The following is a 24,116-nucleotide window of genomic DNA, read 5'->3' as shown; positions in this document are numbered from 1 at the left end:
CCTACTTGCAATGGCTCTGTTGGAGGACAATTACCTTCACTAAATGAAAACGACCAGAATGTGTCAAGTGTCAAGTAAAAAGCAATATACAAAGCAGCCCGAAATAAAGGAGTGTAGGGTAGGGCACAGTCCAATTCTTCACTTTCCACGAGGACAAATACAATTAATCTGCTGCTGCAGCAACAGCTATTCCACTAGTTGTGGAGTGGAGAGTATCAGTGATCTTACTCTTTTACAGGATGACACGAAATGGAACAACATCAGGGCACAACATTAGAGTGGTTTGCTCAACATGTGAGGGCTTACGTATGTTCACTTGGCAAATGGCTGGAGTAGTGTGAGAGGCTTCTACTCTCAAGCTGTTTGTCACCCTCCCTCTGCCAAAGGAGGCAAGGTTTGTAGCAGAATTGCTGGGAGCCTCCTTCAGAGCAGCAGAGCTCTTGTCTTTGACTTTGTACACTTTAGGCAGCTCTTAGGCAAAACTGCTGGACTTCGCCCTGTAAACTAGGGTGGCAGTAATCCTTGTAAAAGGAATCATAAAGACAAGCTGGAACAACTTTAATATCTTATTTTGCTCCACTCCCTTACCAAGTCAACTTGTGTCAAAATGAGGTGTTAGCACATTTGGGGGAGTTTCTGTTCACACATTCTGAACTCTCTTGCTGCAACCAGTCTTTTCTCAATGAAACCAAATTTTTTGAATCCTTATCTTGCAGTTCTCCAGAAGTACGAGATGCCATGCCTTTATCAGTGTCCCAGTGAGAAAAGAAAGTCTATTTACTTTGACTCCCACTTTTAACTAAATATAATATGACCTAAAATCAAGCGGCTCCTTAGATTTTTCTTTTTATGTTCTCATAAGAATTTATAGAGAAAACAGTTCTACACATCAGAACAGACTGTTCTCCTACAGCATCTCACCAAAAGACTGCCAGGAAAAAAGAAAAAACCTCTGTCCCACCTCAGAAGAGGCTGTCAAGCAATGAAGATGCGCTAGCTATTTCCCCTAGTCTTATTGTTCCTGACTCACTCTGTCTCAAGAAGTGTTTACGTCACAAATTGTTGAGAATGGGGAGAATATACGAAGAGAAAGATCACTCAGTACATGCCCTGTTTCCTGTACTGTTCCCTAGCAATTTGCTACAGACTACTGTCAGAGAAGAACCAGTATCACACACAGAAGTCACATTAGGTAACAGAAGGGAGATGTAAATAAATTGCAGAGAACCCAGAAAAGGTGCAGCAGAGTTGATGGAAAAATTCAAAGCTACTGGCTTTGATATGAGTTTCAGGGAATGGAAGGGTGTATCTCTGAGAAGGGCAACCCAGGGAGAGAAAATAATGCTTAGTATATAGTGCATTCAAGGGGAACAAAGGCATGGCCAACAGTGTATCCATGTGCTGCAGACAGGCAATTACTCTATAAATCACAGTTAAAGGAGACCTCTACTAGCCAGCACTAACCCCAGTCCCTTACCTTCTCTAAGGGTCAGCCACTGTGATCACAGGCAAAGCCAGGGATTTGGCAGGGCAAAAATTGATATACTAAATACTGAGACAGATAGGCCAGCATCAGCACTAACCCCCAAGACCATAGGTCCCTGAAAAAGTAGGAGCATATCTGCTGACAGAAGGTGTCTTGAGGGGACAAGTTCTAAAATTGATGCAGATTAGATGATGGGATACCTGACCTGAAGGGGGGTGGCCACAAGGGCATGATGAGCTGTTCTTGAGAAGCGCAGGCTAAACCACTTACCATGATGGTTTCATTGCAGGGAACCGTCATGCACTATTAGTGCTGAAGGATTTCCCAGCCCTAACGGCTAGGATTTTAAGAATCTATTTAACTTTGATAGTCTATAGCCCATCACTGGGAGTCTGCTTAGAGGTGTGATTGCTCTTCTTTGTATTGGAATTGCTGACAGATCCTTAACTATTATGGCGCTTACCAGCAGTAACCCATTTAAATAGAAAGAGAAGAGCATAAATGGCTTGTACTGTTTGAATTTGATTTACCCATCAGCTGAAAAAAGTTCCATGTATAGATCCTTGCTACACTATCCAGACCAAGAGTCTGCCCTGCTCTTTGTATACCAATATACTATAAAGTTAGAAAATGCATTATCCTGAAGGAAGGATGCTACGCTGATGGGAATTTTGGTGCTGGTTGGTTTTGAACTGCAATATGTGGCATTGTAATTCTGTGTCAGTGATTTAAATGCACCGATAGAGTTGGTGACAGCTTAAATGGCTCCAGCCCCCAGCCTTCCCTCACCCCTCCTCCCTGCCTGCAGTCTCTCTTAGGGATGGAAGGCTGACAAGTTCTGTGCAGGAACAATGGAGAGTGGGAGAGTAGGTGGAGAGACCGGTAATTGTTTAGGGTGGGGTTTTTCTAGTGTTGTTTTAAAATATGAGCAAATATGGAGACATTCCACCTTCTTTTTCACACTGAAGTGCAACTAGCTGTGAACCCCAACAGAGCCTGACTGCATGGCCATGTGCCCTATTGCCCCTGCCCTCCAAGTGGGAGGAATGAAGACAGAGAAGGTGACTGAGTGGCCCTACAGGCTGCTTTCACCACCCTGTACCTGCTCTGCAGTGACAGGCTTCTGACAGCAGACAGCCATCTCTCTAAATCAATCGTCTGCTTCCTTGCTGCTTATTCCCCTCCCACCTCCTGCTAGTACACAGCAGTGCCCAGCACAGTATGTGACAAGAGACTTTCAAATGCTGGCTTTCCCCTCCTGTATTACTGAAGGTTAGCCAGGTGTGCTGCTCTGTCTGCTTGTTCAGAGCCACTCAAAGGGATGTGATGGGTCACTACCTGGATCCTTAGGAAGGCTGAAAGACAAAGTGGGCAACTGCAAGCACAGGTGATGAAAATAATCATAGCTTCTCTTAAAATGCTTACAACGAAGGCTGTCATTCAAACACCAGAGGGGCAAGAAGACCAGTCAAGGCTGGAAAAATACAGATCCGGAACACATACACTCATTCTGCAGGAGTGAACCCTACTGGGAAATAAGGTATCAAAGCATCTTGTTATCACTGCCTCCCCTATTAATAATATCAGTGACTTCAGGTACAACCTCAGCAACTCTGGAATAGTCTAAAAATACTGAGTGACGGATGGTGTAGTACCATGCTCCTGATTTACATTTGTTAGAAGCAAACATCTACAACTCACTGGGAGTAAATATGAGATGCTGTCATCCCTAACTGGTGGGAATAAAAAATGTATTACCCTGCTCTTTATCATGTGCCCTGACTCTATTTACACTTTTTCTCTCTCATGCATGCTGATATAGATATAATGGAAATGGAAAGGGTATGGAAAGGATATCCATCAGAGAGAGGGAAAGTCAGTGACTCAGGTTAATCTTGTATCTTGAAAAAGTCAGCGGTAGGCGTGTTTACTTTGGACATCTAGACCTCAGCACTTCATGAGGTCACTCATAGCACATATTACATACTCAAATTCTGTGTTAGACAGGAAACTACACAGGTACGGCATGAAAAAAAGATGCCTTCTGTAAGAAAGATGTAGAAGACTCATGAGTCTACCACTATAAGCAGTGGCACATTTTGAAAGCCCAGATTCATTGCATCCATCTTCAGCTCCTTAAATTCAGCATCTGAGATGGAAACCTTATCATGCTATGCTCCCTGTGCAGTAAGGGGAGTGCAGAGCAGATCTTTAATAGCCTCTTGCTTTCCATGGACCGTATAAAGAACCTAGGATAACTACACTCTCAGTTGAAGCACCTCAGGTAAGTGCCTAAAGTTAGGTGAGATGAATATAGATTAGCATTCCCTGATTTCACCTTGCAGGCTACCCTCTCTCCATCACTTCTGACAGGCAGATTCTTCCCTCTGGTTAGCCCACAGTGCCAAAACCCACTGCTCATTCACTATATTTACAAGCAAGCTCCTTCATATTCTTTAACCTTAGGAGCTATTCTCCATAAACATCCAAAAAGGGACATAATTTTCCACCAAATTCCTTCTTTTTCAAACTCTAGGGTCTCAGGCAGGTTAGGCTGCTGGAATGGGGTGACTGCTCTTGACTAACTCTGTATGAGGAACAGTGGGTAGGTTAGGGATTTGTCCCCTTAGTGGAGGGACAGCAATAACTGCCAATGGAGGGAAGAAGGGCTCAGAACCTCCAAAGAATGGACAATGTGGTCAAGGATAATTCTCAGCAGAGGGTAATGTGGGGAGGCTCGAGGGTGTTGAAGGAAGGAAGCACACAGCTGAGGAGGGCTGCTTCTGCACCGTGGATAAGTTAGGGTTACAAACTGCCACAGACTGAGGGTTTGGCACCTGGCATGTGGAGCGGGGTTGGACTCTGGCCATCCCCTGCCCAGCCATAGCTCTGGGGCAAGAAGAGCTGCAAAGAAAGCTCTGCCAAACCACCTTAATGAAAAGACTGAAATTAGCGACACTCCCAGCTGCTTGTTTAAAATGACAATGTTTTTATTAGTGCTAAAATAGAATGGGAAAGAGAAGGAGTGTTGTGTAAAGTGTGTGCTGGCCTTTGTGCCTGCTGCTGGGGGTGTGATCAACAACACCAGCTGGCAGCTCTTTGGTTAAGAAAAAAAAATAATACAGTCCTGGAGAATGCAATGTGAACAAGAGCAAGCGGAGCACTCAGCGCAGGAAAAACAGCTGGCGAGGGACCCAGGCTGTCAAGGCACAAATTGCAGTCAAAGCCAATAAGAATTTCCTCCTAATGCACAGGAAGTTCTCTCCATCACTCCAGATTCCCCACACAGTCCTCCTTGGCCCCCCACCATCCTGCTTTTGGTAGTGCCAAAGTAGATACCTGGAGTCATGCTGCCCATACATACCTTGCCCCAGAATACAACCATGGGGTGAGGAGTGGAGAGTGGGCTCTGGCACACACTGCAGACTTGCAAGTTTGGTGATTCATGCAAGATCTGGGACTTGGGAACTAGTGTCCGGGGAAAACAACTCATTGACCAGAAAAATGTACATGGTCCAGTCCTGCAGACCCCCACTGCCATGGCAGCCTCAGGCTCCCATCCAGCTCTGCAAACGTATTTCACACACTCACAGCTCCACCTGCCATTTCTGTCCTGCAAACCAACGCAGCTCAGCTGCAGATTTCACTCAGTTCCGCCCTGAAGCTTCCCCTGTTTTCCAGTTCTGCACCACATAGATGATGTAAATCCAGTTCCTCCCTGGAACACCCTCAAGTGTTCTAGAAGTCATTTTATTTTGATCAAAGTCAGTCAGCTATGGCCGAAATATGTGGTGCGTTGTTTGCTGTACACCTGTACTGATGCATTCACAGCATATTTATCACCAAAGGAGACGAGCAATTTTTTCTCCCTTTGATTTGAGCTACTAATTAAACCTATTTTTATAGAGATTGGGGGCATTCAAAGCCTAAAGACTATCTTTGTTAAAGCCAAGAATGTAAGACAGAAGCAGGCTGTAGAAAGAGTTCATTAGCTTGGGAATAAACCCCTTCTCTGACACCGACCTACTCTATGACTTTGAGCATCTTACTTTACCATGCATGACAAATACCAATTAACTTGCTGCATACGCCACTAAGAAGTTGTTAGCATACACTGTGATGAGAAATGAAATGCGAGAACTTTGAAAAAAATAAGCTGGGAGGTCAGATCTGGGCTAAAATGCCCATATGTATCTTTAACCGAATGATAACTCAGACTTTGAAAGAAAAAAGGTGAGTTTAAAAAATTAAATCAAGAAATAATTGTGCAGCCTTTAGCTCTAGATAATGGCAGCGTGAGAAGTGGGATAATTAAATGATTGATATGATTTCAGAAAGAAAACACACTTTTCCTGGGCATGCACAAGGTTATCTGTGTCATTTAATTAACCTGCATGCAGGAGAGGAATTCTCTGCTGTTATCTCGTGATCCCAGTCCTGTGATGTCTGCTGGGGGTTATTTTTTGTTTTTGTTTTCAGAGCTAGCTTGTGGTTTGTTTTCTGGTGGTGGTGGTGTTTTTTTTTTTTTTTTTTTTCCCCTAGGGATCAGCAAGAGCTGAAGAGATTGCTACAAAACAGAAAAGAAATATCTTTTAAAGATTCTTTAGAATGGTACTAACGGGGGAATGCTTTATATCAGTTGTCTTGTGTGGTATACTGATGAAGTTGCTGCCTCAGTTCCTTTCCTGTTGTGGGGAAACAATGTCATTTCGCTAGTTCAGCATTGTGGGTAAGGGGGAAGAGCAATCAGTGCACTACCCTCTGATCTCCATGATGTAAATGAGCACAGGCTCCCCTACTGCCTCTTGCCTATTAACTGTGGGAGTCTTCTCATCACCAGCAATCTGCTTCAGCCACTGCTATGTTCCTTGGTTTCAGCCCTCTCCTACCTAACTCCTCACTCTGCAGCCCTTCCAAGCCTCAGCATCATCCCTCAACAGATCTGTGCTTCTCGCTGGAAACAAGCTCCATTCTTCCCTGAAGGCTGTACCTCTCTTTTCCAGCTGCCCCTCTATCAGGCTTTAGTTTTATTTGTTCTTGACTCCCAATATGCAGAGCTGTGCCTATTTACAGGGAGAAATATGGGAGTCTCTGGGGAGAGAACCAGAAAAGCAGGGAGCTGAGGAAAGGACTCTAACGTGCAGGTCTGGGACACCGGCCAAGGCATCAGTCTTCCAGTGAAGTATATAAAAATTCAGAATAGTCCCAGCCAAACCAGCACAGCTTCTTTGCTCTTATCCTTAGCAGAGATGCCAATGAACACCTCAGCCATGAAGGCTCAGCTTCCTTCTGTCTCCCCTGTGCATGATAGAGGCTCAGCTGTAAGGTGGCACTGGGTGACAGAAATCTACCCCTACAGTATTTGTTCTGTCCAAAACTCTCATCAGCCCAATATTTACATACAAGAAAGACAGGGACCTCAGGGACTGCTGCAACAGTGGAAGGCTCTGCTCAAGCTTTCCTTTCAAATTTGGTCTTTCTAAAACACATCCCAAGCCACACATGCTACAAACCAGCGCTTCTATTGAAGATGCCAAGTAGCAAAATAAATCATGAGAGCAATGAGTCTATATATAGTAGACAGGCATGTATGGGGGGAAAGGGAGAAGACAAACAGATAGATGTGTGCTGTAGAAATGTTTCTTAGAAGCTTTTGATGGTGCTCTTCTGTCCTTGTCAGGAAAAACAGGAATATGTCTGAAAGCTCATATATAAAAGACTCCTTATCCAGCTTAAAATTCATCTCTGTGTCTTCCTGTTAGGTGTCTACATACAGACTCAGTAGCATCATGTATTTTTATACCATCAGCATTGGTGCATCAGCCCTCTAACCAAGCCACAGAAATCAAAGGTTGCTTCTGCAAAGCCTTATTTACAGTAAAGGGAGCCAAAAATCTGTTTAAAAGAAGTGATCCCTCCGATCTGGTCTGAATAGCAAGGCACTTCGGACTGAGAAATGGCAGGGCACAGAGCTGTTGTGCTCATGTTTGTGAACTTCTGTTCTTATTTTGAGATTTTTGCAATGCCTAAGCTTGCTGATACTTGCTTTGTGCCAGTACATCAACAGCGATGCAATCCTATTGGACGTGATCATCAAGGCTTCAAGGAATGGCAGCACTAGAAACAATTTTCAATGTTTAAAAATAAAAATTTGATGCTATATAGTACACATTCATTCTGGGAACTCTTCCTTCCTTCATCAAATGACTGCTTTTGGTGGCAAATTAAAATCAGATTACTGAAATGGTTATCATCCCCACGCAATTGCAAAGTCATTCTACCTTAACACACCAGGCTGAAAACGGTGGTGGCTCAGGAGCTGACTCACAAGCAGATCAGACACCCATGCCTCGAGGGCAGTAGTGTCAGTCAGAGAAGGGAAGACAGACAGGAGAGGTAACCACTTAAAGTTGTTTGACCTTAATCTAGCACAATTCTGTCACACCCTTCAGGAAAACCTGTGTTGACCCACTTCAAACCTGAGACAACCTCAGAGGCCAGAAGGAAGCTGTGATATCTCGAAAGAACGGGTGTTGGGCTGATCAGGTTTTGTGGTGAGTGGGGCAGCCCCACTATACTGGATTTTGTGTCTATGAGAAAAGTGCGATTTTCTCTAGAAAGGCCGATAAACTTAACAGCTGAATAATAGAAGGGAAACAGCCATGCAGTGATTCTTGCAAGGGCATGTAGCAAACCAGTAGCAGAGATGGAGTTAAAATTCAAGCTTCTTAAGTCCCAGTCCCATCCATTAGAACACATTGCCTGTAATCTAAGTGTAGTGTAAACATCCAATTGATAAGCTTTTTACAACAGAGATGACAAAGTGGAAACTATAATTTGTTGGATATGCTGCTTTGTGGCCAGGAGAGGATTCTGTTGTAAATTTTTTTTTTTTTTTTTTTTTTTAAACTAGAAAGATTAGGCTGCCTCCCCTGGAATAATAAAATAGGAAAAAAAAAAAAAAAAAAAGAGGGCAAATTATATTTGTCAACTCTGTCCACAAACCAGACACAGTATTTGACCTCCCTGCCCCTTTCCTGGGTCTATGAGAACCACAAGACTTGCGTGGGAAGCGTGGTGAGAGGCAGGCACAGCAATGAACAGCGTATGTCATGATGGGGACTCATCACAACTGTCAGCAGTGACTTAGTCCTACTGGGTCACGCTCCTGATGAAGAATGGAGTGAGCCTGAGTAGTGGTGACTTTGCTGTAGCAGGCCCAGTGTAAATATGACAGAAAGTCCTATGTGACCATGGAAGAAAGGTCCTTCCCCCATCTTAGCAACCCTGCCTAGAGTACAGTGGCTACCCTTTCCTTTTCTGCTTTGAGAAAGGGGCACAAGGACTGTCCTAAGGCATGAAATGACAGATCAAGGTCAAGTACTTTGCAGAGCCAAACAAGGCAATGAGATTATTTTGAAAATTCATTCAAGAATACAACTTGTGGATATTCTAGGGGTGACATCTACAGATAAAATCATTATCTGCCCTGGAGAACTGCAGTCAGGAAAGGGATTATCAAGGAAGTATATATGAGCTACAGAAGCACATTTCACTGCCATGAGATCTTGGTTTCCAGTTTGCATGTTCCCAAGGGCTATTTATTCTTTTTAAAAGAATAGTTAGTCAAAACTGGGAGCCTGCAGAAAGGAAGAAAAATTACAGATACAATCAGCTATCTCTTCTGCAGTTGCTTGTATTTACAACAATAAACAAAGTCCTGAATGTTAAAGGATGGGAGGATCCAGAAAAACAGAGCTGGGGTAAAGTTTTCAGCCGAGCCTTAGCTAAGATGGGGCATTTTCAGCAGAGTTCCTGGAATATAGGTGCCCCATTAGACTGCACACCCCAAAAGCAGCGCAACCCCTTGCCCTCTCTTCTGCTCGGAGACCTACAAGAATTTCAACTATTTGGAAAGTCACAGACCTGCCACAGAGCAGGAGATACACAAAGGCGTTGTGCTGCAAACACCAAGACACACAGATTCAATGACAGCAGTGCACGAGGACCCCAAATGAGCAACACACACAATGTGTGTAACCTGACATACGTGCAGTGCGGTGTTCTAGAGAAACAAAAGGCAGACACGTTTAGCTTACAGAGCCCCAGACAAGGCTCCTCGAGGAGCCTGGCTCAGGCTGAGGCGCTAACTATAGAGTGCCTCTGAGAGAAAAGGCCAGAGGCTTGCTGTTTCACAGCATATTTCTGAGTCACTGAAATGCTAAAGAAAAAAAGAAACAGCAAAATATTTTGCACAAATTTGGAGATGGTAATAGACTTTTCTCCATTCTATCCCTGCTCTTTCTGTTTCCTTCTATGTCACACCCGTGACACGTGTTTCAGTGCCATTGGCAAGCTGAAAGAGCCTGAAACCACCCCCCTCCAACCACTAGCACTTACTCTCTCAAGCTTGCAGAGTCAGCGATGTTAAGAAAGCAGCTATAGAAGAGCATGTGACAACAAAATAAAGTTAATTTGCTGCAGTGTGATATTTAACCAGAAGAAAATAACACAGCAAGGCCCTAGCTTTTGGACTATTACCCACAATCCCTTGCACATGATAGCAGTGACAAAGTGTCAGCTTCCATATGCTGTATTACAGTGACACTTGCCATGCTAAACGCTGATTAGAATTAAAATGGAAATGACATTTATGTGCATTACTCTGCCATTAATCTTGATGCCCTATATTTTATGTTGACAGTGGGCTTTTGCGGGGGGAGCCTGAAAAGATACAGGGTTGTGGGGTTTCTTTTTTGCAGTTGTTATTATAGAAGTAAACATGGTTCTGAACATGAGCATAACACAGTGAATTACAGGCGTCTTGGTATCTCAGAACGAAGACAAGATCTTTGTACTGCCACTTGTTGGACAGAGAGCCCAGTTTTAGAAAAATACTTGTATGATGTGTGTGCAGTAAATTTTTGCCACGAAAATGGAAATTTGATGTGACATTATCATGAGTTTATTCAAATATTTGATGCAGGTGCTTGCAAATCACGTAACTACCTTACGCTGTTACTGACTGTACCATAATTGTGTACACAAGTGATGTTCACAAATGGAGCGTGGTTGATTAGAAAATGAGACCTATGAGATGCAATTCTTCCTAACCGCTGTGGAGTGGCTGAATGGAGAAGTTCACCTTCAGGAAATGGTATGCACGGAACAGAGCATTGTTCCAAACCTATGGAAGGGTTAATTCACAAACATCTTGGGGTCTCTGAGGAATGCTACAATAATGACACAAGCCCTTTCCACTCATGTTAACGGTACCGGCCCACTGGTTTAAAGCTAAGCCTCAAAGGGAGGCCCAGAACAGATCCTCTCTTCTCTGGTCTACTTCCTGAGTTCTTTTGAAAGTCCCTTTCTCAGGATAACACCATAAACAGCCTTTTTGGGAGGGCAGATATTTTAAAAGCTCAGTAATCCTTTAGTGAGAAAGTTACCTCTCATCCACTACAGAACTGGAATAGCCAGAACTCATCCTGATTTAGATTAGGGCCTGTGTTTGATCTGTCTCTGCAAGTCAAGTGTCCTCGGTCCTCCCACAGAACCACAGTCCAGAATGGGGAGTGGAAAATGCTTAAACTATTTCTGATTTTCCTGAAATCACCACCTCTTCCAACTCTTAAACTGCTGAGGAAAATTTTTCTTTTTAACAAAAAAATACAGGAAGACTGCAAGGCAGTTTAAGCTAAAACTAAACTAAAATTCAGCCATTTTCCCCCCTTTCCTCAGTACAAGATCTGCTTACACAGCAAAAGGCGACAACAAACCTAATGCACTACTATTGCATGAAGGAAAAATACAAGTGTAAGCGCAAAGAGCTGCACCCTCCCAGCCAAGAGGCCTTGCAAATCTGCCTGATCCCATGTGCAGAAGCTTGGTGGGATGGGTTCATCAGGCTCCATCAGTGCATAGGGGCTAGCTCACAGCCTGATAGCTCTCATGCTCCGTGAGGAAGTGGTGACATGGTGTCCTGGTTTGGCCTCAGCCAGCAACAAAGAACCACGCAGCCGCTCGCACAACTCCCACAGTCGTGGAAAAAGAAAATGACAGGGCAAAACTCGTGGGTTAAAAGGGTGCAATTTAACAGAACAGCAAAAGGAAAGACGAAAACGCGATTACAGTACCGCCCAGACCCGCACCGACCAGACCCGCACCGCCGCAGCCCACCCCCGAGTGGCGACTCCTCTCCTGGCCCCGGCTAGCTGTTCTTATAGCCCGGGCATGGGTCACGTGGTATGGAATACCTGCCCCCTGCCGGCTCCTGGGGAGATTAACCCCATCCCTGCCGGAACCAGGACACGTGGTTACGGTATCAGAGCCATTCTACAATCTACCTCTATGTCCTTACCAGTAGATCACATTCAGGAAAATATTTAGACCCATGCTTCGCTTTGCCTATTCCTGTATGTGCAGTATGATGATTTAGGTACTAAAGTATAAGAACACATGTATGCCAAATCAGGGATGAATTCCAGAATCACATCTACAAAAAGCATCAGGAAATGTTCTATCCCACCTTAATTCTGCCCCAAGCCCCTGCTCTCTCTTCTTTCTACAGGAGCGTTCCCACCCAGGCTCCGGCCATAATGGTTAGCTTCCCTCTCTCTTATCTCATCCCTACAAAACTAAGGCATAACCACGGGCTGGGAGGGGAGGGAAGAAGATGCCTGTAGTGCCTGTAAAGTTGGAGATAACGTTTAAGCTTTGTTACACCGATGAGGCCGCATTAAGCTCCCACGACCTTGAGCGAGAGCTGCAGCTTGGGTTCCTCTCCTAAAGACTTTAATAAAGTGAAAAATTGTTTCAATACAAAATGTGATATTGGGACATTGTTCGTGCATATATTGAGCTTAAGTCAAATATTCTGTGTCCTCAAATCCAACTGATTAATAATTAGAACCAGAAATTCTGTCTTTACTCTAATGTGTTTAGGAAAACTGATGGATTTAATTTTTTTTATCAGCCAAAAGTAAGAAAATGTAATCTTTCTTAAAGTATCTAATACAACAATGCAGAATAATTAGTTTCTATGAAAACAGGCATAATGGGACAGAATAATAAATCACTTTCTGTTTTGTATCTGTCTGTCTGATGGAGAGATTTACTATACAATATAGTGCATGATGCTGTAGGAAATATCAGGCAACAGAAGAAATCTATAAGGGGATAAAGTATTTCCAGCTGTGCATTATAAAGGAGTGTTTCATCTCATGACAAAGCTTCAGGGATAGGTCCAAGGAATTATCAGGCAAAAAGCAGCCCCTCTTGGGATTACAACTTGCCAAAATACGTTGGCCCCTAAAGCTCCAATTCTACATCCTCCATGGTACTACTCCCATTTACTTCAATAAACCTGTGCACTTAGAGAGAGTTATAGTTTACCCTTTTCTTATATCTCTTTTGACGCCTTAGACACACTAATGTACTGAAAGGGGATGTTCTCCTCACTTGGCCAGTGCAATACACATTTTGTATCTGCATAAGCCAAGACACAGTGAGATATATTGTCATGGCCAAGGCCATGTGACAGGTAGCTAACTGCCTGAGCCTGGATCAGAATCAAGTTCACTGCGAACAGACTTAACCCACAGCCCTCTTAATGGAATTGCGAGGAATAACTCACAAATCTTAGGAGGAAGTGGGATTCTCCAACTGCTATAGCTCTGTTTCACTTGTTCTAAATTGTAGTTTTTCTTACTTTGCTTCAGCTTTCTTCTAGGAAAGGAACCAGAATGAAAGCAAGGAGGTTGGTATCTTGACGCTTCTCCAGGTACATTCATGAGGTGTCCAAAACAGGCTTGTTTCTGGGAATTATCATCCTACTTTCATTGTCTGCTGCTAGAACATTATCTCTGTGCTGGTTCCATTTGGACATAACTCCAAAGGCATGATTTAGTCTGGCTTCTTTTACCGCAGGTGAGTTCATTCTGATTTATCTTGCCAAACCAAACTGTTCCTTGGGGTTTTGTCAATACTAGCACAAAGAGCATTTTTCTTTGATCCTGAATTCTGCTCCCCTTCTTGGGAATTCTTTTGAGACCAAAAGGATGGTTGGAAAGACAAGAAATTGGACAAGGAAAAATATACTTAATTAGGTCCTGTTTGGAGGCATTCCCACAGAGCTAGTGCCCTGAAATACAGTCACACGGAGGGAGCTGTGCTGTTAGATTCAAATGTATCACTTTCTTTAGCCAATTTGACTCAATTCATATGGAAAGTCCAAGGGTCTATGTAATTCTTGCTGACTTCTCTGGAGCACAAGTCATGGTACATTTATCTTTCGCTTCGTGATGGTAAATGGTCTCCAGTTCTTCCTCCTTGTAGTAGGGCATCTGAGAGCCCTTCCTCTTCATGAGTTGTCAACATGCTATACACAGTTAGTAGTGATCCTCAGGAATAACAACAGTTATACCTTTGCTTTTAGACCACAATACTTCCACAGATTTTTTTTGTTTGTTTTTTTTTGTTTTGTTTGGTTTTTTTGGACTTTACTTAGAACTGATAGGAACCTTGCTCTGTAGTGAAGCATGACATCCGTTTCGCAGTACATAGCAGCAATACACAACAGTTTAGGACTAGAAAGAAGAAATGAGCCACCTGACCAAAACCAAAGTCTGAACCTAAGTAGACAAATACAAATATTCACAGCATACCCAGGTATTCACTGCTATAAGAATGTTTAGAGATACCTTATTTCTTCGCTGTAAAACGTCTCTCCAACAACAGATCACCCCCTACAAATCCAGTTGAGTTTCTATTCAATACAGAATCCCTCAGACCTATGCCTAACCCTGCATTATCACCCCAAATTCCACCATAATGTACTTTTATTCCCTGTGGTCTTGGTATGCCACATCCCAAACCTTTGCCATTTGCCACGTCATGTGGGATTTACAGTTTAAAGGGATACAATCACTACAAACAGCACTAGTTAAAACACCACCACCACCATTTCCTTTGCAAATAATGAGCATGGTAATCTGATCATGAGACCTCTGTCAAAAAACTATCAATTGCTTTTAAATGCCATAAAAAGCAAGGAGAATGGAAACTGCAATGATCACACCCCCTAGCAACAAATACCATCTCCAGGTCAGTATACAACACCCCCCTCTACTGGATAAACCCCAGACAGATAAACTGTATGTCAAAGGTGCTGTATAGTCTGGACTCCGTGCATCTGCAATAGCAGGCCAGAGCTTCACCTCTGCCATTCCTGGTATGGAGTATCTCATAGCTTTGAAGCACCCAAGCTAGTAGAGATTTACTTGTAACCTGTTCTATGATGTTACAGATGTCCAGTGTGAAATATAGTGGTTGGGACAGACTTTTCAGAATGTCTCCTTCACTTTGAAGGACTCCTCACTTAGTTTTTCTTTCTCACTCCCAATGGGGGATACTTTTGGTCCAGACTTGGTCTTATTTACCCTTTAAGCTGTTCCCAATGCTTGGTAGCTATTCTGAAGCTGTCACAATCAGTGTCACAGGAAAATTACCACATAACATATGTGACAAGTCACACCTACGCTACACAAAAGGCAAAATTATGCAGTGATGTGTCAAATGGATCACATTCGTGTATCACCCAACACGTACAGTTCATAAAAACTGACATCTCTTCAGCAGCCAGAGGAAATGATAAATTACAGAGCATGCAGGCTGAGGAACTGACAAGTTCTGACAATGGGCTAGCCACTGTTACAGCCCAAAACCAGTGCCTGCCTTCCTCCACAAAATCTATATACTCGCATATATAGACGGACCTTCTCACTTCAGGTTGTGCCAGGTTATAAACATCCCAGAGAACAGATCCAGGCATCCATATCTGCAGGTTGTTTGTCCCTCCATCTCTGGATAACTCTCTGCTCTGCTGTCTCTGAGCAATTCCCCCAGTGAAGTGGAACTGCTAGAAGAGGTAGACAGGCAGGCTGGGGGGTAAACGGCTGCTGAAAGTACAAGCCTGTAGTCTGGCACTTCAGAGTGCTAGATCCAGCTCAATCCTCTGCCACTGATTTTGTCTGTAGTCTGATACAACTCATCTAGTCTCTCTGTGCCTCAGTTCTCCCTCTGTTAAATGAAACAGCAAAACTATCCTGCCCAAAGAAGTATCATGAGAGTAAGTATGTAAAACAATGCAAGTGCTCATACATTCTAACTTACATTGATGCATTCTAGCTTAAGCACCTTAGACAGCCCAATAAAGGCTTTACCGAGCATCTGATGACATCAATAAATAGATGTCCATGGATTTCAGCAGGCAGTGGTTAACACTCTGCGAGAGAATGGGTGGTATCTTCATTGCCTGTATGGCCAAGAAATGTTTGTTGTTAAGACTTCTCCTTTGCACTTTGCTCTTCCCAAAACACATCTTAATATGTAAGAAGGATCTGCCACTGACAGCTTTGAACCTAGAACTAGGTAACTATATCAAGAAAGCAAAATAACAACCTGCAAGCAGCAAATAGAGGAAAGACAGTACTAGTCTGGGACAAAGGAGGTCTGAGTTTGGTTCTCAGCTCATTCACAGATTTCCTGAATAATCTTAGACGAGACATTTAGTTTCAGTATGCACCAGCCACTCATCTGCAAATCGAGGATGAATAATCATTCCTTTGCCCTTGCTTTCTATTTAAAGTGTAAGCTCTCGGGGGTTGAGGCTTCCACTTATTGTTGACAACTCTACATCAGCCATGAAATGTTTCTCTGAATTGCAGAAAAACTGTATTATAGATGCAGACTATCTCTACTGTTTGTAAACATTCTAGCCTGGGTCCAGCATAGCCACACGTACTGAGCACAGCCAATAAACTCTACTGGACCCTGTCATAGGCACAGTAGTTGAAGCATAGCATTGTATTAAGGAAGCAAGATCACTTCAGCAGCAGATTGTCCCTGTATATTTGCGTAGAGCTGTGCCCTGCTAAATGAGATCCCCTTGATATAGATGTACTTGAGAGGGCAGTGCAGCAATGCTGGAGCCAGCTCTGTGAAAGTCAGCTCACACCTAGCAGCAATGGTATTATTTAGGAATTTCAAATGTCTGGAGCATTCTAGCCCTCTCTTGCTCCCGATGAGGGAGATGTGAATACATACATGTAGAGTGCAAGCCCTGAGCCCAACCAGATATTCAGGAAATGTCAAAGTAAAGGTAGCAATGACTATAGAGGAACTCCCACACACAGGGTTAATCCCAGTCTGATGACAGCACGGAGACAGACATCACCCGGATATTCTGTTCTCACTCTCCTTCTGTCTCCAAGAGACTCTCTTCCAGACCCCTCTCCTCTGACACGAAGAGGTAGCAGAGCTCAAGTAAGATCTATTTGTTAAAGACCATGTAGAACCAAGAAGCCACACCTGCACAGTGGATTCAGGAAGATTAGGCCCATCTATTTCCTAAAGATGGGCTGCATGAAGAGAAAGTAAGCAAAGCTCGGTATGTGTCCTGTGTGAACACAGGGTTGATCGCGAGCACCAAGCCATTTCTACTGCTCTACCACAGGAGATGTAAGAACAAAGAAATGGCTCCTGTGGGTGGGTTTAATTTTTTAACAAGTTACCATGTGGCTCTTGCTCCAAATTTTGGGTGTTTATCTTTGTAATGTCTATTGCAAACACTGTAATTTTCCAGCAGCCAGGTACATTGAAGGCAAAAGTACTAATAATGTGACATCATTATTTTTGTTCCATAGCAACATCCCCCCCACACCCCTTACACAACAGGTTATAAGTCTGTAAAACTCTGCATTTTACAGAGCTATAAAACTCCTCCAGCTGTTATAAATATATCGTTTTAAGCACTTGCATTTAAAAAAAATGAAACAGAAAAATAACACTGAAAAGTTCAATGCTTTTTCTTCTCTACATTCAATTGCATTAACTTTTTCCCTGCTGGTCTCCCAGACCCACTGCTGGGCTGGCAGATTTCCACAGAAGCCAGGGGAACGTTCAGGATGCATGCAGGCTGTTTGTTGGTACAAAAGCATCTATGTTACCATGACAGATGTCCAGTGGGGGTGAACTTTTAGTAAAAGGATGCATCTTGCTTGTTTGCCAACATGGCAGGTGCATATTATCTAGTTGGATCCAGGGCCATTGGCAATGGATTTGTAGAGATGGAATCCATCATGGTACTGTAAGATGGGACAATATAGTCACTGCTATAGCTGCTTCGTAATTGCAGGCAAAGGGACTGGTGCTGTGGCTATAACTCCACCTCGCGCCCCATTAAACTTTTCAGCGAAGCACTTAAATCCACAGGGAATCTTTCATCTAGTCAATTGTTAGGGCAGCTGTAGGTGCAGCAAGCTTTCACCAAAGCAGGAGGTACGAGCAGCAGAAGAGGCAGAAGCTATAAAGTGGCACAGGTCCAGGTCTTCTCTAAGGAGTGCGCAAGCACTATAAAGGCAGGGACAGAGGAAAGCCTGCCTTGGGACAGTATCATCACTTGGCAATCCTCTTGTTTTCAGTCATAATTGTATTAAAAGAGCTCTTTCATTTCTGTTTTGGCTGTGTTGGTTCGAACAGTGTCTATAAAATTATGAATTAAATATGGACTATTTGAAACCAGCAAAAGTTTTGCCACCAATTTAAATTTGGGAAAGACACTTCAAAGTCCAACAGGCATCCATGGAGTCTCTTTTCTAAGCCCAAAGAGAGGAAAATCTCAGCCTGAGCTTGTGCATTCAGTGGAAACAGAAGCTAACTGTAGTCCTCAATCATCAGTGCCTCCCATAGTGAGGAAAACCTAGCCCCTGGAAGAATATTGGCTGTTGTTGCTTCTGCTCCAGAGCACGGACTGGCTCTCACTCTGTACAGTGATGAGTGTACTTGGAGCCCTGATCTCAGCTAAAAATCTAAAGGTCTTGCTAGAACATAAGTAAAACCAGTATTAAATAATTGCAAGCGAGTTCTGCCTGCCACATCAGACATGCTCTAAGCTGGGACCCAAAATTTACTGGGCTGTGGATTTTATCATCACCAATGAGGTTTCCAATTTTTTCCTTTTATGCATGTTGTTATTATTCATATTTTCCTTGCCAGTGCTTGAAGCCATCATGACAGTGTATTGGGTAATGACAGGATAATTGTTTGTTTTATTGATCATTATAAACCATTCTGCATCTCTGTGTGATTTATAGCATTTAAAATACTCTCTCCTTTCTTCTCCGTTCCCCTGCCGTCGGGGCAGCTAAGTAGATCAAAAGCCCACTGGCTATGAACAATCCAATTAACAATGACAAAAAAAGAAAAGACTTTGGAAATGAATGAGTCCTTACACCATTTCTTTGATGATTCCCTATTGATCCTTTCAAGCCACAAAGAAAGTAAAAAGTGTGAAGCAGTTAGGCTTGTGAAGAAATGAAAATGCAGGAATAGCGAGGAAGAGGAAGGAATGCTGCTGAAAGGCTTTTTCATTCCAGTTCAGACTTTGCCATCAAGATGTTGTGCTAACATACCAGAATGCCAATGTTACATTGCTGGGTTGGGGCAACAGGCAACTGCCATGGGCAACATACTCCAGTAGATTCATCACAGCAGATGATGGGAGGCATAGCTCATTATTATAGCAGCCCACTGTGATGCTGCCTCAGTGTCCCACGATAGAGAAAAGGCCGAGGCTATCCATTACAACTGCAGTTTTATTCAGCCATTCATTTTCTGCCAGCTGTACTGAGATACTTTTATTTGTGCATGCAGCCAATGTTCTAGATGTTTTATCTACAGTTTACCCAATGGGCATTTACTCAACCACCGAATAACCCCTCCAACTTCCTACTTACACAGTTTTACCCCACTCCTCCAGAAAAAAGCATCAGGCACCATTATAAAGACAGCACGGTATTGACACTAAGAATTTTCATGCATTTATACCCGAAATTACAGCAATTTTCTCTGTAGAACCAGGGTTTTCAGCTGCAAGATGTAAGTGGATGTCAGCATGTCACAAGAACCCTGCTATTCACACACTGCTAAACAGTATGAGGTGTCCCAGTGGAATGAGAAAGGGATCACACTACCAAATAGGCATATAATGATTGGAATAGGTGGTGCTTGCCTGACTCCTACTTGGAAATACCTGAGAGACAGGAATTGGCTCATTTACATACTTGAAAAATCACAAAAATGTTCTGGGGCTGTTGAGGAAACCACTAAGACATGAACAGGGAGCCAGAAGAGGTTCCTTATCCACTTTAATCTTTATCTATGAGTTTATGAGGAGATACTCACTGGAATTTCTATCTGTCCTTCCAGCAAATGATTAGGAGAGAATAGGAGAGAGGAAGAGAGGTAAGTTGCCCCTTGGTCATTTTTTACAGGTTACTGAACCACTAGATAGAAATCCAATAATGCAAAAAAGTAAGGCAGGGGAGAGCTCCTTGGAAGAGCCCTTTCTCCACCTGATGTCGCCAAGTGAATGGTGTGGCTGGGACTCTCCTGAGCTAGTTCCTCTCTGCAGGTAGGTCTACTGTGCAATCAGGAATGTGATTGCAGCACATACTGGCATCCTTCAGCTAGTTCAAATTTAGACAGCATGCATAGCAAAAGCAATGCAGACATAGAAGCACAGCGTGGCTTTATCCTATGCATCTCTTTCTTAATTAACGATGGGAGCCTCCTGTGAAAAGCCTGCATTGTGCCCCCGTTTTGGCTGCCATCTGGTTGAAGATGCCTTGGTTACGCCTATACACCTCTGTCAAAAGGCAGGGAAAAGATTTTGGGCGGAGCCTATATATTCACAGCATGCATTGAAAAATATAAACAAAAATAAAAGCTTTCATTTGACTTTCTAGGATGTGGCATCGTGGCATGCCAATATATACATATTGGCTCATTTTGAACATAGCTTATAGCTCCCGATCACCTTTACCTTCAGCATGAACATCTGACATGGGTTTACTTGACAGCTCTTAGTGAAACCTTTATTCCTCTCTCGTACCCGTGATCAAGATCAGTCCTGATTTTTCATGTTCCTTTACATTCAAAAACAACTTTTCTCTTTTTCAAGGTTTAGTTTTTCTGCCACAAGACACAGGCATGACATAATCAAGAAATCCAAACTATGAGCACCTGACAGAAGATTTTCTCTGAAATACAGAACTACTTTATAGCAATCAATAAAGCACTAGAGTAAACCCAAGCTTTCAGTGGAAATTCCCACAGCTAAAATGGAGCTTACCATCACCTCAGATGCCATCACTGGAGGACTTAAAAGTATATATTAGAGAAGAAAGTATTCAGTTATCATTACACCAATGGCATCAGTCTCTGGTTGCCTTTGAAAACTCCAATCTGTTAAGTATTTCCTGTTCATTGTCTCTTTCCCTCTCCTTGCCCAGGAATCAAAGGAAAAGAAAGGACAACAAATGTTTTTGAAATTCTACAGAACAGACATATCTGCAAAGTCTGCCTGTTGAGTAGATGTGACACTTCCCAGCAAAGTGAACCGATGCCATGAAATGGGAAGAAGCTTTGGAGGGAAAGGTCCCAAGCATAGAAGACTATTCCAATTTATTTCATTGGGCTACTTAGCACAATACCAGAGTCATAAAGAAGTCTCCAGAAACAGCATGAATCAAACCCTGTTGGTTTGAACTCAGTGGAAGGGAAATTTCAGTCCCTTGAATGGTTTCATAATGCATCAGGGCACATCAGAAGCGAAGGAAACAGTCTGGCAGAATTGTATTAATTTTCATGAACCCAGCAGCCCTGGAAAATCATGAAAACTACAACATAATGAAAGCCTGGAAGGGAAAAACCTGCCCTCTTCTTCACTGCTGGAGAATCTGAATGTGGATTCCATCAAAGGAGAGAGTCTGAGAAACCACAGCGGGAATAAAAATTAACCCTTTGGCTCATGAGACTGCAGGGTTGAGGAGTCACCATTCTCCTAGTTACTAGTCTGCCAAAAGAGATAAACTCCCGTATGAGGGCTGGCCATCTCTATGCAATTAGACCTTAGCACGAATTAAGGAAGACATTTTCTTCTATCTTCACAGTATTCATCTTCTGCCCTTATTTCTCAGGGTCTGTCTCACTGATGTTAGTGGGAACAGGATGCATGTGTTAGATTGATAATGTCCTAGATGGATGAACGATGCTCCCAACAGAACAAACAAAAATACACTTCCTTGCTCTTATGTGAAGTGACAAAAATCAACCCCGTCTGCAAACTCCTGCCAGATTGTGTAAATGGGCTTATCTTTTCAGATATTTCAATCTCATATATTTTATTCAAAAGTTGCACACAAAAAGCAGGAATTGTCTACATATTATTATTATTGTTACTGAACAGAAGAATAACTTAAATTCTGAAAATTATCTTAACACATAGGGGTTATATATTAACTACTTCATGCCTACTTTGTGCTACTGTATTATGATGAAGAACATTACGCCACTGAATGTAAGCACAGATTACATTCTGTAGGGCCTACAAACGTACCTTAGTTTCATTCCTGCCTTTGCTGGTTGTGAAGCAGCCAGCAATTAGCTAACAGCAGTTGCTCTTCCGGGAGCTTTGCTGACATCATCTCCAATGCCAGGGAACAAACAAAGCTCTTTTTGCAGGATAAAAAGCACAACATGCATTGAGGTTGTTGTTGTTAAACAAAAATAACCAAGCTAATTTCAGCTTCATTTAAAAGCATGGGAAATAATCATTGCTCAGTGAATAGGAAAAGGACAAAATCAGTACAGAGAGAAATCACTTGCAGGGTCGTGAGAGACTTCTACAAGCAATGAGTACTGAAACTATTTTTAATATTACTCAACAGTGCCCTTTAAATATCTACTGCTCCCTAGTACAAGGTTTTGGGAATCTTTCAATTTAAAGAATTTCTACATATGAATAATGTTTTCCATTTTCTCCCCTTCATCTCTTATATAATAAACATTTACAGTTAAATAACATAATTATTTATGAAGCCTTGTTTGATCAAATGAGTTACTCTCCTCAAAAATTTTTAGCCCCCTTGGACACCCACTCAGAATGGCAGGTCACCGCTGTGCTAGATGCTGTGCATTTCCATAGGAAGAGACACCCCTGATTTAACTGGCATAGTAAAAGTTTTGCAGATGTGCAAGTGAGACACTGAGAAACCAACAGCCTTGCTCGAGGTTGTCTACCATGCCAATCAGGGAGAAGGGATTGTAGCCACAGTTGTTGCACCACTGCCCAATGCCTTAACCACAAAGCCAATGTTTTTACAAGACTTTGACCTTAATCACACTGGAACAAGCCCAGAATTACTTTACTGTCTCAGTGCAGCATCCCTAGAGATACCACTGTAACCCTGAAGATCATTTTGCTCAGAATGATTGGTGTCCTGCTGACCACAGCCTACCTCATTCATTTGCCTCCTGGTCGTGGCGTTTCCCATCTGCTGACCTCCAGAAGAACTTTCTCAGGAGTAGAGTGCCAAGATTTCTCACAGCCCCTGCATTTCAAACAGAAATACTGTTCACAAACAGGTACTGGCCCTGAGCTCTGGGTGCATGACAAGGCCTCCCTTGACCTCCCACCTGCTCCACAAAGCAAGGGCTAGACTGAAACCCTCCTGCAGTACAAGACAGAGCACGGCCTTGGCCATTTGAGCTACAGGAACACCCTCAGGATAGGGCAGGGATCACAAAGCAACTGACTTGTCTACAGGCCTAATGGGGAACCTCACCAGACAGTCTAGTGTGATCATTCTCTCACTTCCACAGGAGGAGCAGCTAACCCTCATGAGGGGTGGGCTGGTCTCGTTTCTTCCCTCAGGTCGACTACTGCCCTTTCTCCCTTCAAAGGCCCTGACCGAGACTTCCCAGCCAGGGCCCCGCTCCCTCTCCACACACCCAGCCCAGGTCAGGATGCAGCACTGCCCCTCCAAAGCCCACCTCTGGCCACGCTGCCTGCTCTCCCCCGCTCCCTCCGCACTGGCCCTTCTTCCTCTCGGCACAGCTGCAAAACTCACACGAGCCTGACCAGCTCCTCTTCTGTCACAGGTATCTCTGTCAGCTGGTATCAGGCAGCTGCTGGGTTGCTGCTCTCTTTCATAGCAGCAAGGCCTGCACACCTCAGAGCCCCTTCTCTGAGAAACTACTCCATTTAAAGCGTCGGAGCTCTCCCTCTTTAAAAGGCTTTTCCCCCTCACGGCCTCGGGGCTGACCCCTTTAAAGGGCTGTTCCCCTCAGGGCTCTCCCCTTCTCTGACTGGTTGTTTCCTTCAACCTCCCCCTCTCTGAGGGGCCCTCTCCCCCTCTCCATTCTCCTCATGGGGCCAGGGCTCGCTCGCCCTCAGAAGGGGCCGTTCCCCTCATGGTGCTGAGGCCCTCTCCCCGTCTCTGAGGGGCCGTTCCCCTCACGGTGCCGGGGCTCTCTCCCCCTCCCCATTCCTCTCATGGCGCCAGGGCTCGCTCCCCCTCAGAAGGCGCCGTTCCCCTTACGGTGCCGGGGCTCTCCCTCGCTCAAAGGGGCCATTCCTTTCTCGGTGCCCGGGTTCTCTCCCCCTCCCCATTCCCCTCCCGGTGCCGGGGCTCTCCCCTCCTCTCTGAGGGGCCATTCCCCTCACGGTGCCGGGGCTCTCCCCTCCTCTCTGACGGGCCATTCCCCTCACGGTGCCGGGCCTCCCCCC

Source organism: Charadrius vociferus, unplaced genomic scaffold (genome assembly GCF_000708025.1).
Source record: "Charadrius vociferus isolate BGI_N301 unplaced genomic scaffold, ASM70802v2 scaffold758, whole genome shotgun sequence".
NCBI classification, from domain to species: domain Eukaryota; kingdom Metazoa; phylum Chordata; class Aves; order Charadriiformes; family Charadriidae; genus Charadrius; species Charadrius vociferus.
Note: the sequence above shows the minus strand (reverse complement) of the source record.